Below are 15,974 nucleotides of genomic sequence, written 5' to 3'. Positions count from 1 at the left end.
GGCTGTAGAACCCTTGACTCCGTCAGAAGCGGCGGATGGCAATGACACTTCTGTTCAGATGGAGGAATGGTTCCAAAAGATACATGTTGGCACCGACTCCACTCCTGTACATCAGAAAAATGGAGTGCAGCGGGTGGTACAAGAATACAAGAGGGTTTTCAGTAAGAATCCCTTGGATTTTGGGCAGGTAAAAGGGTTTCAACATAACATCCCCATAGGAGATCACCCACCTATCAAAGAGAGGAATCATCCCATGCCTCCAGCTCATTATCAGTGTGCAAGAGGTATGCTAAGAGAAATGAAACAAGCAGGGGTAATCAGAGATAGCTACAGTCCTTGGGCAGCTCCCCCAGTGTTAGTCAAAAAGAAAGATGGTACAATGTGCATGTGTGTAGATTACAGACAACTTAGCAAAATTACTCACAAAGATGCAGACCCCTTATTGCGCATAGAGGAGTCTCTAGCAGCGTTAAAATCAGCTAGGTACTTCTCCACTTTGGACTTAACCAGTGGGTACTGGCAGGTTCCTGTTGCTGAGGCAGACAAAGAAAAAACTGCGTTCACTACCCCTATGGGGCTATGTGAGTTTAATTACATGCCATTCGGATTGAGCAGTGCTCCTGGAACCTTTCAGAGAATTATGGAATGTTGCATGTAACATATGAACTTGAGACTGTGCTATTGTACTTTGATGATGTGATTGTATATTCCAGGACCTATGAGGAACATCTGCAACACCTGGCAGAGGTCTTGGAGGGTTTGTCCAACTTTGGCTTAAAGGTAAAACCATCTAAGTGTCATCTCCTAAAGCCCAAAGTGCAGTATTTAGGCCATGTCGTGAGTTCAGAAGGAGTAGCACCCGACCCAGACAAAGTGACTGTCATCAGAGACTGGCAAGTATCCATCAACATCCAAGAGGTAAGACAATTCCTAGGCCTAGTGGGATACTACAGATGCTTTATCAAAGACTTTACTAAATTGGCAGCCTCCCTTCAAGAGCTCCTAGCTGGTCAACCCAAAAAGGCCAGAGGCAAGAGTTCCCTGACTGAGTGGAATGCTAGGTTGGATGAGTCATTCAACAGCCTTAAGCAAACACTTACTGGAGAAGAGATCTTAGCGTATCCAGACTATGATCAGCCATTTATCCTGCACACCGATGCCAGCAATGTTGGGTTAGGAGCTGTCCTATTTCATGTGCAGCAGGGTAAGGAGAAAGTCATTGTTTATGTCAGTCGGAAGCTTTGTCCTACTGAGAGGAACCCTACCCACTATAGCTCCTTCAAGCTAGAATTCTTGGCTATCATTTGGGCAGTGACCGAGAGGTTCAAGCACTATTTGGCCTCATCCAAATTTACCATCTATACGGACAACAATCCAATAACCCATCTGGAGACCGCCAGGCTTGGCGCCTTGGAACAAAGATGGATGGCTCGGTTGTCAAATTATGAGTTCATCATTAAATACCGAGCTGGCACTAAAAATGCTAATGCCAATTCCTTGTTCCATATGCCAAATGCTCCGGTTCCAGCAGAAGATCTAGAAGACCTGGAAGAAATAGAGATGCCGGCATTCCACCGCCACGTTGCCTCCCAAGACTCAAACCACATGACAGGGGGAAGTCTTGCCGTTAATGAAGTTTCCCTTAATCCACTACCTCACCATGGTTGGGCAGAGACGCAGAGCAGTGACCCGGCTATATGTATGGTCAAAGAACTCCTTGGAGAAGCAGATTCATCTCCAGCTCCTGATGTGCCTGCGGAAGTCCAACAGTTGTGGAAAGAGAGAAAGAAGCTGTTCCTTTATGAAGGCAAATTGATCCGAAGAGCTATTAACCCACGTACGCATGAACTGGTATGGCAGATCGTAGTCCCCCAAAAGGATGTGCCGATGGTATTGGAAGCTTACCACAATCAAGCGGGACACTCTGGTTAGAAAAAGCTGCAAGTAGTCATCCGCGACTGCTTCTTCTGGACAGGTATGAGACGGTCCATTGAACAGTGGTGTAGGGAATGTGGCCAATGTAATCTCAGAAGAAAGAATTCTGCCAATCAAAGGGCCCCCTTGAAGCCCATCATCACTGAACAACCTTTGGAACTGGTGGCCCTAGACCATGTGCAACTTACCCCAAGCCAATCAGGGTATACCTATGCCTTAACAATAGTGGATCACTATTCCTGTTTCCTAGTGGTCGTTCCATTGAAAGACCAAACAGCAAGAACAGCTGCAAAGGCATTACAGGAATATTTATGCAGACCCTGTGATGTACCATGTCGGCAAGATATGTTTTCTGTTGCAATGTGCTAACAAATCCTCCATCCTAGGACATTGTAAACTGTCAGTAATAGGAATTCCTTCCCCCCAGGTTTTATCAACCCTGCCACTTCCTCTGGAAGAGCAGGAATGTTAATTAGCTAGACCATCTTCCTCACACCATTCTCTGGCTTCTCTCAGCTGAAAGAGAAAAAAAAGTGCGGGAACTAAACTCTTTGTTTGAAACCAGGAGTTTGAATAAAACAATAAGGGATTGTCCCGCGAAAACCATACCCAGCAGAAATATAAAAATCATATTTCTGCGATCCGAGCAGACCCAGCTTCGCTGTGGTGCCTGTTGCAAAACTCTCGGATGTCCAGAACCTGAGATATGATTTGCGCCCAAATGGACGGTCATATCGCATAGATGTTTGATGTTTTCTTGATGGGCTCATTACGCTGGGAAACATGATACCACTGATGAGTCCATACCAGCTTCTCCCATAAAGTTATAGCTAATCTAAGTTTTGTAGCCAAAACATAACTTGGATAAGAGAGGTGGGATCAACCCAGAATGCACCTCTCTGTGATGTCACATAGGAAAGTCTATAAGGCATTCCCTGGCAGAACCAGCTCAGAACAGCTCAAGTCGTCGTGCTAGAAAGATCCAGATGAGCGGAGAAGTGCAGCTCCGCCTCCACCCACCTTAGCCGCATGGTCTGCCTAAGGAACAATATGGAACTGTGAGTGTAATCTCTTTGTTTTCTCCACTTTTATTTTATACCTGTACTGTACATATTTTATGTCTCAATTTTATAGCAACTTTTTTCTGTAATCACTGTCCTCTTTCGGAAAATAAATGAAATAATTATTTAGATCTGTCTCCATGCTCTAAGACTCGAACTATACGCCTTTGATAGATAATCGCTACTAATTCAAAGGGTTTGCCACGGACCCTCTTAATTTAACACTGTGAATTAAGTAACCGTGACTGGTGGCAGCGCGTTGTGTACGGCTATTACGGCTTGCTGGCAGTACAGAAGGGTCTTATATTGCTGAATAAGGGTCTGCAGCCACAGCATTGATAATTCCCTTACTGCAGAAGCCTAATTGCCGGTTCACAACAGGCAGCCCGTCCGGCGACCAATTATCCTAGGTGCAGTTCCCTGACTGACCTGAGGGTAAGGGGGGCACCGGAGAGCTGTGAGTTCCAAAGTGGAACTGAGAAAGTGGGATATACATAAATCCCCGCAGTACTTGGAAGATTGATAGCAGTGGTGGGGCATCCAAATTAAACTCCCCCTGCGGCAAATTGTAGAGCGAGATTAGCTTGCTGGATATTTTTGTCACATGGTGCCGGTGGTGGGATTGTGACATAGTGGTGACACAGGGTCCGCTGTCCGTCGCGTTTTGGTGGCAGCGGGACCCCCGTTAGTATCGCCCGTAAGTAGACGAACGGCGGTGGGCTGTTCGTCACATATTGGTGGCAGAGCGGTGGGATAATCCTAGAGCATTAGTGATTTGGTTTGAGCAATCATTCCTCTCACTAAAAACCTGCACGGTTCCTGCGGGAATCCTGCATCATAGGTTTTGGAGAACAGACTCAGTGGTTACTAGTTCTGAGACATTTGTGTGTACATACAAGTATTCCCTCCCATTTCTTCGTTTTTCTTTTTCTATCTTTTATTTGGCAACCATGGCGGCAAAAGGAGAACCTTGGTACAACCGGCAGACAAAGGAAGTTCTTGCTGGGTTATGCACGTACCAAGGCCTTGACGCCACGAACAAAAACAGAGCTCAAATGATCGCGGCTCTAGTGCAGCTGGACAACGACCAGAATCCAGCGAGCACAGAAGTTGGCCCAAGTGGCAATGGGGCTGCAGCAGAGGCTCCACTCCTGAGCGCTGGCCCCACATTCAACCAGGACGGGGTGGACCCCTATCTGCAAATGGCCTTGGACGCACTCCCCGCCGAAGACAGTGATGGGCGGGTGAGGCTGATCCAGCAATATCGGCAGGAGGCCCAAGCCGAGCGTCAAGCCCAGGCTGAGAGAGCTGAGCGCCGAGCGGAGGCTGAGAGAGCAGAGCAGCGAGCCGAGAGGGAGGCGCAGAGGGCCCATGAACTGGAGGTACTCCAGCGGGGTGGGAATGCCCCCACAGCCCGAAGCAGTGAGCCCAGCAGCGTCCAGACTCCTAAACCCCGGCCAGAGCATTTTCCCGTGATGGAAAAGGATGGGGACTTGGACACATTTCTGCGAGCCTTTGAGAAAGCCTGCAGACAGTACCAGCTGCCTAGAGACCAATGGGCAAGGTACTTGACCCCAGGGCTAAAAGGCAAAGCCCTGGAGGCATTTGCTTCTCTTCCGCCAGAAGCCGATGATGACTATGACGCCATAAAGCAGGCGCTGATCGCCAAATACCGGCTGACACCTGAGGTATACCGAAAGAAGTTCCGACACCTCCAACGTGGCCCACACGATAGCTACAGTGATGTGGTGCAAGGACTCAGGACCCACTTTGACCAGTGGATCCATGGACTGTCCGTTGAAACCTTTGAGCAGCTACGGGACCTGATGATCAAAGACCAGTTCCTGCATCTCTGCCCAGCTGAGGTCCGACAGTTCATCCTGGACCGCGAACCAACGAACGCGGACAAAGCGGCGCATATCGCCGACAACCACGAGGCCAACCGGAAGCCCGAGATGCGGAGGCCAGTCGCCACCAGCTGGAAAGGGGGTAAGCCAGCAACCAACCCCAATGCCCCAGCTAGCCGTCCCTCCGGAGGCCCTGTCCCTGTTGCCAACAACAGGCCGGCTACTGACAGTCGCCTGTGTCACCACTGCCAGCGGCCTGGTCACTTCTTTTACACCTGTCCGAACAGGCCGAAGAACCCCCCAGCCAAGGCCCCCGGGCCCAATGCCTCTGTTCTTTTGGTGGGAGGTGTGGTTGGGAGGGCTGACGACAACGTTCAACCTGTTCAGGTGGGGGCCCGTCTTGCTACAGGCCTCAAGGACACCGGGGCTGAACGAACCCTCATCCGTCCTGGACTGGCGGCCCCTGAAGAGTTTGTTGAGGGGAAAACCCTGACTGTCACCGGGATTGGAGGCACCCGTTGTCCCTTGCCAGTGGCACGAGTTTTTCTTGACTGGGGTGCCGGGAGCGGGTTGAGGGAGGTGGGAGTGTCTGAAAATTTGCCCACTGATGTTTTATTGGGGACTGACTTAGGGAGGATGGTTGCATACTATGTCCCTGACACCCTTCCCCAAACTGATAATAAGGGTAACGTTAACCCTGATGATGTTGATGATGGGAAACTGAATGTGTTACCTGCTAATGCCTTGATGAGTAATGATGCAACTAACAACCATTCTTTCCCCAGGTACGATGCTGATGCTGATGTGAATGTACCAAAGCAAACTGATAACCATTCTTCTCCTAGGAAGGATGATGATGATGTTGATGTATCTGTGCCGACTGAACCCGTTAACCCTTTCTTTGAAGCGGTAGATGTGTCCACAGGTACCGAAGTGCTCAGCCCCGTCACTCTGCGGAGTGAGACGGCTGAGGAACCCCTGGCAGGAGTAAGCAACGGTGCTCAAGGAAATGGGGAGGTGCATGGGGACCATGAGGAAGGTAATGCCATGCAGCTGACCAGTGCCACCGAGGAAGGTAACTGGCCCATAAGTAGCACTGCTCCTGAAGTGTTGGGGGTGGATGGGGAGGTAGAGCCCAGGGCAGCACCAGCTGGTGGGTCTGAAGAAATCCCCAGGGAGACAGCATACATAGCAGCTGTCACACGCAGTCAGAGTTCCCAGATCGCAGGTAACGCACTGTCTTCTGGACCCTCTGCTGCTACAGGAGAGACTGAACCAGAGGTGAACCCAGAGCCGGTTCCAGAGGGTCCCAGTAAAGAGGGGACCCTGACGTCACTTCTGGCAGCCTCCAGCATGGAGTTCCAGGCTGCTCTGCACTCAGATGCCAGCCTGGAGAAATTGAGAGGTCTCGCCGAGACGCCCACCTCCAAGTCTGATAAGGAGAGGGTGTTCTGGGAACGAGGAAGGTTGTACCGGGAGACAGTACCCGGAGATCCTAAAAAGGAGTGGTTGAGGGAAAGACAGCTGGTCGTCCCCTATCAGTTCAGAACTGAGTTGTTGCGGATTGCCCATGAGATTCCACTCGCTGGACACTTGGGGATCAGCAAAACAAAGGCACGGCTGTCTCAACACTTCTATTGGCCCAAGATGGGGACAGATGTAACACACTACTGCCGCTCCTGTGCCACCTGTCAAAAAGTGGGTAAGGCGGGGCCTGCTCTTAAGGCTCCCCTTATTCCTTTGCCGGTGATAGAGGAGCCTTTCCAGAGAATCGCGGTGGACATTGTAGGACCGCTGTCCGTCCCCAGCAGCTCCGGAAAGCGATACATTCTCACCGTGGTAGACTACGCTACCCGGTACCCAGAGGCAGTAGCTCTGTCTTCAACCAGGGCAGATAAGGTGGCTGACGCACTGGTGACCATCTTTTCAAGAGTAGGATTTCCCAGGGAGATGCTTACCGATCAAGGGCCCCAATTCATGTCTCGCCTAATGGAGGCTCTCTGTGAGAAAATGCAGGTGACGCAGCTGGTATCGAGTCCGTATCACCCACAGACTAATGGTTTGTGTGAACGTTTCAACGGTACCCTCAAACTGATGCTCCGCATACTGGTTGAGACCCAAGGGCGCGACTGGGAGCGGTACCTCCCACACCTGCTGTTCGCTTACAGAGAAGTTCCGCAGGCCTCGACCGGGTTCTCCCCCTTCGAGCTCCTGTATGGCAGGCGAGTCCGGGGACCCCTTGGGTTGATAAGAGAATCCTGGGAAGATGAGCCAAACCCCACAGAAGTGTCCATCGTGGATTATGTCATGCGCTTCCGTGACAAGATGCAGACCTTGACGCAGTTGGTGCATGACAACATGACGCAGGCTCAGGCTGACCAGAAGCGCTGGTACGACCAGAACGCCCGGGAGCGGACCTACCAGGTGGGTCAAAAGGTGTGGGTGCTGGTCCCTGTACCAACGGATAAGCTTCAGGCAGCCTGGGAAGGCCCGTACGTCGTCCACCAACAGCTCAACCCGGTCACCTACGTGGTCACGCTTGACCATGCTCGGGGTAGGCGCAAGGCCTTTCACGTCAACATGCTGAAGGCGCACTACGAACGTGAAGCTTGCGTCCTACCGGTCTGCAATCTGCCAGAGGATGGGGAGGAAGATTCCCTCCTGGACATGCTGGCCCAGGCCAAGGCCAATGGGTCCATTGAGGACATGGAGATAAGTGGTTCGCTCACCGTGTCCCAGCGGTTGCAGTTGATGGCCACCCTGGAACTCTTCCGGCCCGTGTTCACCAACCGTCCTGGGAGGACGGAGTTAGCGGTTCATGAGGTGGACACCGGGAATCATGCCCCATTACGGTGAACACCTTATCGGATCTCTGAAACGGTGCAACAAGTCATGCGCCGAGAGGTCGATGAGATGTTAAGGCTGGGAGTGATTCGACGGTCAAAAGGTGCGTGGGCTTCACCTGTAGTCCTCGTTCCTAAAAAGGATCGAACCACCCGGTTCTGCGTGGACTACAGGGGGCTCAACGCCATCACAACCTCTGATGCCCACCCAATGCCGCGCATCGAGGATCTGCTCGAGCGGTTGACAAACGCCAACTACATATCCATCATGGATTTGAGTCGGGGATACTGGCAGATTCCCCTGAGCCCTGAGGCGCAGGAGAAATCCGCCTTTATCACCCCCTTTGGACTGTACGAGTCCACGGTCATGCCCTTCGGCATGAAGAATGCCCCTGCCACTTTCCAGCGGATGGTCAACCACCTGCTTCGGGGACTGGAGGAGTACGCCGTGGCGTACTTAGACGATATTGCCGTCTTCAGTTCCACCTGGGAAGAACACCTTCAGCACCTCCAGGAGGTGCTCAAGCGTCTTCACCAGGCAGGCCTGACCATCAAGCCGGGGAAGTGCCAGATAGGCATGCGCAAGGTCCACTACCTGGGGCACCGGGTAGGCGGGGGTTCCATGAGTCCGGAGCCAGGAAAAGTGGACGCAATCGTGTCCTGGCCCACCCCCAGGACCAAGAAACAGGTGAGGTCCTTCTTGGGCACTGCAGGGTACTATAGGCGGTTCGTACAGGACTATAGCGCCCTTGCCAAACCCTTGACTGACCTCACCAAGCAGAGGCTACCCCAAACAGTCAACTGGACAGATGACTGTGAGGCGGCTTTCCAAGCTTTGAAAGCAGCCCTGTGCAACTCTCCAGTGTTGAGAGCAGTCGACAGCAGTCGCCCGTTTCTGGTACAGACCGACGCCAGCGAGTTTGGCCTCGGTGCTGTGCTTAGCCAGGTCGACTCGGGGAACCAAGAGCACCCCGTGTTGTACCTGAGCCGGAAACTTCTGCCGAGGGAAGTGGCATACTCGACCATCGAGAAGGAGTGTCTGGCCATGGTGTGGGCACTGCAACGTTTGCAGCCCTACCTGTACGGGCGCGCCTTCACGGTGGAAACCGACCACAACCCTCTGAGCTGGTTACACACAGTGTCCGGAACCAATGGAAGATTGCTCCGCTGGAGCCTTGCCCTTCAACAGTACGATTTTACTGTAAAACACAGGAAGGGCAGTGAAAACGGCAATGCCGATGGGTTGTCCCGCCGGGGAGAATAAGCTGAGGTGCGCATGGCCGATTACCGAGAGGTAATGCCTCCTTAGCGCCCTCTTAAGGGGGGAGGTGTGATGTACCATGTCGGCAAGATATGTTTTCTGTTGCAATGTGCTAACAAATCCTCCATCCTAGGACATTGTAAACTGTCAGTAATAGGAATTCCTTCCCCCCAGGTTTTATCAACCCTGCCACTTCCTCTGGAAGAGCAGGAATGTTAATTAGCTAGACCATCTTCCTCACACCATTCTCTGGCTTCTCTCAGCTGAAAGAGAAAAAAAAGTGCGGGAACTAAACTCTTTGTTTGAAACCAGGAGTTTGAATAAAACAATAAGGGATTGTCCCGCGAAAACCATACCCAGCAGAAATATAAAAATCATATTTCTGCGATCCGAGCAGACCCAGCTTCGCTGTGGTGCCTGTTGCAAAACTCTCGGATGTCCAGAACCTGAGATATGATTTGCGCCCAAATGGACGGTCATATCGCATAGATGTTTGATGTTTTCTTGATGGGCTCATTACGCTGGGAAACATGATACCACTGATGAGTCCATACCAGCTTCTCCCATAAAGTTATAGCTAATCTAAGTTTTGTAGCCAAAACATAACTTGGATAAGAGAGGTGGGATCAACCCAGAATGCACCTCTCTGTGATGTCACATAGGAAAGTCTATAAGGCATTCCCTGGCAGAACCAGCTCAGAACAGCTCAAGTCGTCGTGCTAGAAAGATCCAGATGAGCGGAGAAGTGCAGCTCCGCCTCCACCCACCTTAGCCGCATGGTCTGCCTAAGGAACAATATGGAACTGTGAGTGTAATCTCTTTGTTTTCTCCACTTTTATTTTATACCTGTACTGTACATATTTTATGTCTCAATTTTATAGCAACTTTTATCTGTAATCACTGTCCTCTTTCGGAAAATAAATGAAATAATTATTTAGATCTGTCTCCATGCTCTAAGACTCGAACTATACGCCTTTGATAGATAATCGCTACTAATTCAAAGGGTTTGCCACGGACCCTCTTAATTTAACACTGTGAATTAAGTAACCGTGACTGGTGGCAGCGCGTTGTGTACGGCTATTACGGCTTGCTGGCAGTACAGAAGGGTCTTATATTGCTGAATAAGGGTCTGCAGCCACAGCATTGATAATTCCCTTACTGCAGAAGCCTAATTGCCGGTTCACAACAGGCAGCCCGTCCGGCGACCAATTATCCTAGGTGCAGTTCCCTGACTGACCTGAGGGTAAGGGGGGCGCCGGAGAGCTGTGAGTTCCAAAGTGGAACTGAGAAAGTGGGATATACATAAATCCCCGCAGTACTTGGAAGATTGATAGCAGTGGTGGGGCATCCAAATTAAACTCCCCCTGCGGCAAATTGTAGAGCGAGATTAGCTTGCTGGATATTTTTGTCACATGGTGCCGGTGGTGGGATTGTGACATAGTGGTGACACAGGGTCCGCTGTCCGTCGCGTTTTGGTGGCAGCGGGACCCCCGTTAGTATCGCCCGTAAGTAGACGAACGGCGGTGGGCTGTTCGTCACAGACCCCATCGCTACCCAGATCAAGTTCTGACAGACAGAGGTCCAGCCTTCGAAGCAGAAGTCTTTCAAGAATTTTGCTCCCTCTATGGATATAAAAAGATCAGAACTACACCATCCCATCTACAAGGCAATGGTATTTGCGAAAAACTGAACCATCTAGTAATCAATTTATTGCAGATCCTACCACTAGAAGAAATGAACCAATGGCCTGAGAAATTGCCTGATTTGATTGAAATGTACAACCATATCCCAACCAGTGCACCAGGATATGCTCCAGCGTACCTGATGTGTGCACGGCCAGGTAAACTCCCCATCGACCTAGAAATGGGAATCCTAACTCCTGAAACCATATCCAGCCAATTGGACATGAATTGGAATACAGAAAGACAATTGCAGTATCAAAAAGTTCAGCAATGTGTAGAGGAAAGTCTTGCTCAAGCTAGGCAAAAACAGGAAAGGAACTTTAATATACATGCTGCGGCAACCCCCTTACCAACAGGTGAACAAGTGCTGAAGAAAAAGAGAAGAAACCACAAGTTAGATGACCAATGGGAGTCACAGCCTTACACTATTTCAACCATCTAGTCATGACAACAGCAAAGTGTGTGCCATCACAGAAGACAGCAGAAAAACGTATACTACTGTATCCAGAGACAATCTGAAAGTATGTCCAGCACAATTGTGTGAAAGAAATGAGACTAAGGAAGATTCTCAGCTAAAAGAAAAGACTGATACCAAGATTTGCACTGTTCTAGGTGAATTCCTAGTTCGTGGCTACAAGTTAACAACGCAGTGCTAGTTCCAGTGATGGTGTTCCCACAAAGGTCTTTACCAGAGATACCAAATTGTTCTGGAAGTGATGAGTCGCTAATGCCAACCACTGACACTTTGCATGTGGAAGAATCAGAAAACTTGCCCACAGTCAGCAGTGAACCTGTTGTACCCATGGTAGGTTCAAAGATTCATAGTAAGCTGCCTAGTATTCCTATTGTGTGCAGATCGCAGCGTAGCACACAGGGCCAAACCCCTTCTCGCTATATAAATGATTTGTAAAAATATTCGGAGATTAATAATTTAGTTTTGAGTTGTACTTACGTTGAACTTTGCCTTAGGTAACGTTATTGAAAATGTTAAAGATGCTGTGCCCACATGGACTAATGTGAGATTTCAGTAGTTAATATGTCTTTTTCTACTACAAAAACTCTTGTAAAGACTTTTAAACTTGAGAAGAAAAACTGTTCACCGTGCCTTGGCAGGAAGCCATATGAAACAGCCAGTGCAGTGAATTTCATATTATGGTCTGTGTGCCCTGCAGCTGCACTCAGAGATGATACAAACAATCAGAAGTGGCTTTGGGCTGTAATCCACGACTCAACTCAGGTTAAGTGTTGTCATTTTGTTATACGCTTATGTTCAGTGGTGTAGCCTGAGGATGTGCTACCTTTAACTAGGGGGGAATGTGGTGCCCTGTGTCTTTACCACCACAAAAGGGTTAAATATGTACTGTTTTGAATGTGTTTTGTAAGCAATGGGAGTTATGCTTTCTCTGCTAGAGACCACACACACACAATTTACTGCACTCCCTTACTTATCTGAAGCTTAGAGCTTTGCAGACTTACCCTAACTGGGAGGGGGAGGAGTCATAAGTTATTGTTTCAGTGAAGTAGAAGGAAGTGAACGCTCCTGGCAGCCATGATGACATGTGGTCCCTCTAGGAACAAAGCAAAGAAGCATCAAGGAATCAGCCCCTAGGCCATCCATGCTTTCAGAGCAGGGTGGTAAGCTGAGAGACTGTGTGAGTTTATACAACCTACAGTGGAGTGTTTTCCCCAGGATTACAGTAGCAAACTAGGATCAGTGAAGGATTTTGCAAGAAGGAACTTCACACAGGATCCAAGCTACAAGTTGCCCGAAGAGAAAAACACAGTGAGTAGTGGCTATACTAGAAGTTCCAAACTCTGGGAAGCCTTGGTCCCTGAAGGGATTAGAATAGCAGGAAGCTTACACTGAGTCATGGCAGAGGAAGGATAACTCCCATTCTCCAGAGCAGATTGTAACCTGTTGAGAGTTGTAATATCTCCTCTGAACTGCACCTGAACTACAGTAAATGATAAAGTGACTTTTCTTGTCTCCTGCCTTATTACTCTGTGCCTTCTACTTCCATCACAATCTCTGGGGGTCGGCTCTGGTTGGAGAGGGTTTAACATCTGCACTGCCATCACCTTCTTCTCCCCCAGGGATCATCTGCAGTGCCAACTCCAACTGGGGTCACGAATCCCTACATAAACTTTATTCCCATTCAACTCTACCCCTTTTTCATGACCGCCTGGGGCCACGGAGCGGGTCACTGCCACTGTGACATTTCCCATTGAAGTTAACGGGCCTGGCGCTGAGTATCCCACGGCCTCTGGGGCGAGTCATTTGTGCCATAAGCTCGCAATTTGCTGTGCCATTAGTGCCCATGTCACATGACCGCAGTTCACCGATGTGTTGGCATGACAACCAGGGGTCTGCAGGAAATTCCTGTGGTTGTCATTGCCTCACTGCTATGATCACCACCCTCAGCGCTCATAGCTGATGAGCATTTGAGCTACATAAAGCAGATGATTGCAACGAGACTTTTAAAGCCAGTAAAAAGTAAAAAAAAAGTTCACATCACCCCTTCCTTTTTCCCCATTCAAATTTAAACAATTAAAAAAATAACAAATACAAATATTCGGTATCGCTTTGTTTGGAAAGGCCTAATCTATCAATATATAAAAAGAATTAATCCAATCTGTAAATGGTGTAATGAGAAAAACAATCAAAAAGCCAGAATAAAGTTTTATTGGTTGCCACAATATTGCAATAAAAGGCCATAGCGGGTGATCAAAACATCGTATCTACCCCAGAAAGGTATCAATAAAAATGTCAGCTCGGCATGCAAAAAATAAGCCCTCACCCAGCCTCAGATACTGAAAAATGGAGACACTACAGGTCTTGGAAAATGACACCATTTTTTTTCACCACTTAAATAAAAAAAACCTATACATGTTTGATACCTACAAACGCTTAATGACTTGGAGAATCATAATGGCAGGTCAGTTTTGGCATTTAGTGAACATGGTAAAAAAAAAAAAAAAACAATTGTGGAATTGCACTTTTTTTGGCAATTTCACTACAGTTTTAATTTTTTCCTATTTTCCAGTACACTATATGGATAAAGATCATCCTGCAAAAAAAAACAAGCCTCACATGGCCATATTGACAGAAAAATAAAAAAGTTATGGCTCTGGGAACAAGGGAAGCACAAAATGAAAACTTAACAATGGAAAAACACAAGATGGTGAAGGGGTTAAAATTATCAAATCAAATTTTTTTTAATTTCATGATTGGGGTAAGTTCACACTACACATTTTTAGTTTTTTTTCTGCAGCAAAACTGATCTCTTGGCAGGAAAGAAGCTGCAGAAAAAAGCTGGTTTTTCTTCTGTTTTTTGCTGTGGTTTTGGCATGCTAAGTTTGTCTCTTGTGTATGCTGATAAACTAGTGGTGTTGAAAAAATGCCCTATTCTGTAGAGTGAGCTTTTGGCACAAAAAAAATGAAGCAAAACCTGATACCTGTGTTTTTGGTGCATTTTTTCAGCATTTTTTCACCACCCATTCATTTAAATGGGTGAAAAATGCTGAAGAAACGCTTAGAGAAATGACATACTCCATTGTGTAAAAAAACATTCAAATCCTGATGAAAAAAAAAAAGCTGTGTGCATGAGATTTTTGAAATCTCAGACTTTGCTGGTACTGAAAATTTGCATTAAAAAAATGCTTGAAAAAAGCTGCAAAACGTGTAGTGTGAACTTAGCCTTAGGCCAGGGTCACACTTGTGAGAAACTTGTACCTCAATACCCAGCACTGCCGCCGTCACTCGGGATCGGAGTGCGGAGTGTGCGGCTGCATGTATTTCTATGCAGCTGAACCCTCCGGTCCCGAGTGCCGGCGGCAGTGCCGGGTATTGAGGTGCGAGACTCGTGCGAGTTTCTCGCAGGTGTGAGCCCAGCCTAAGGGTACCGTTACACTAAGCGACGCACCAGCGATCCTGACAACGATACGACCTGGTAAGGATCGCTGGTGCGTTGCTAAATGGTCGCTAGTAAGCTGTCAAACAGTCAAATTTACCCAACGACTCAGCAACGATCTCCACGGGATCGCTGGTGCGTCGCTTAGCGTCACACAGCAGCGATTCTGATGACTCCCGCCTGCGCCCATGATTTCTGAGTTGCTAACGAGGTCGCTCATTGGTTTCAAACACAGCGATGCATGCTGGCCAGCGGGACACCAGCGATCAAAAAATGGCCCACGATCAGCGACATCGCAGCGGGGGCCTGGTCGCCGCTATGTGTCACATGTAACGAGATCACTGGCGAGGTCGCTGTTGCATCACAAAATCGTTGACGCATCAGCGATCTCGCTAGTGATCTCGCTTAGTGTGAAGTACCCCTTAGCCTAACATAGGGCCCCATCACACATAACGACGCTACAGCGATCACGCTAACGATACGACCAGATAAGGATCGTTGCTGCATTGCTATGTGATCGCTGGTGAGATGTCAAACTGACAGATCTTCCCAACGATGCAGCAACGATACAGCGACCCATAGCGATATTTGTAACGATGTCGGCAGTCGTTGAAACCCTGTCACACTACTTCTCTTCTGACGACGCAGATCACAATGTGGGCTGTTCTCTGTGACGTTGTAGGCACCCAGGCGTGGTTTAGCGTTGCTTTTTCCGCGCCCTCTTATGTCCGATTGGTGGTCACTACTGCGTTCTGATTGGCGGCGCTTCTGTTCTTTGTTCCTGACCCCGTGAACAAAGGCAACCTAGCAGCGCTTGTTATTTGTTCCTGCCTGCGTGTTGGTTTACAGATCGTAGTAGCATTCTCCGACTGCGACTCCAAGCCGAATGCTATATTCTTCCATGTTATTGTTGGACACCTATACTTTGCGCATGGTGGGTATCTTTGGGGTCTCAAATAAGATGTAATTTAAAGAACAACTTCCAATTATCAGCTGTGATCGCTTGTGAGGGAGGGAGGGCATGGCATCTCTCTGTGTCCATATGGTTTTGCATGGGCAGCCATTTTAGGTGGGCTTGTGTGCACACACCCGTAAAAGCCGAAAAGTTGCGCGCTTCCAACCTTTTTTTTTTGGTTCTAAAAGTACCGTTTGTGGTCTCAAATGCATTTCCATTTGATCAATTTTATCGAACAACTACAAGTTCTCTGCTATCATTGCTCTTGAGGGAGGGGCATTTTTTCTATCTGTGGATGAGCAGCCATTTTAGGTGGACTCGTGTGCACATACCCACGATTTCACGACTACAGTAGTGCGCTTCAAACGTAATTTTTTTTTTCTTCAAATTTTCCATGTATGCTCACAGTATGCTTTTCTTTATTTCAGATGTCTTACAATACTGAGGAGTTTGTTCGTGAACTTATCGAACTGTATCGG

This window comes from Dendrobates tinctorius, unplaced genomic scaffold, assembly GCF_039654945.1.
Source record: "Dendrobates tinctorius isolate UK_male_01 unplaced genomic scaffold, ASM3965494v1 ptg000140l, whole genome shotgun sequence".
In the NCBI taxonomy this organism is placed as follows: Eukaryota; Metazoa; Chordata; class Amphibia; order Anura; family Dendrobatidae; genus Dendrobates; species Dendrobates tinctorius.
Note: the sequence above shows the minus strand (reverse complement) of the source record.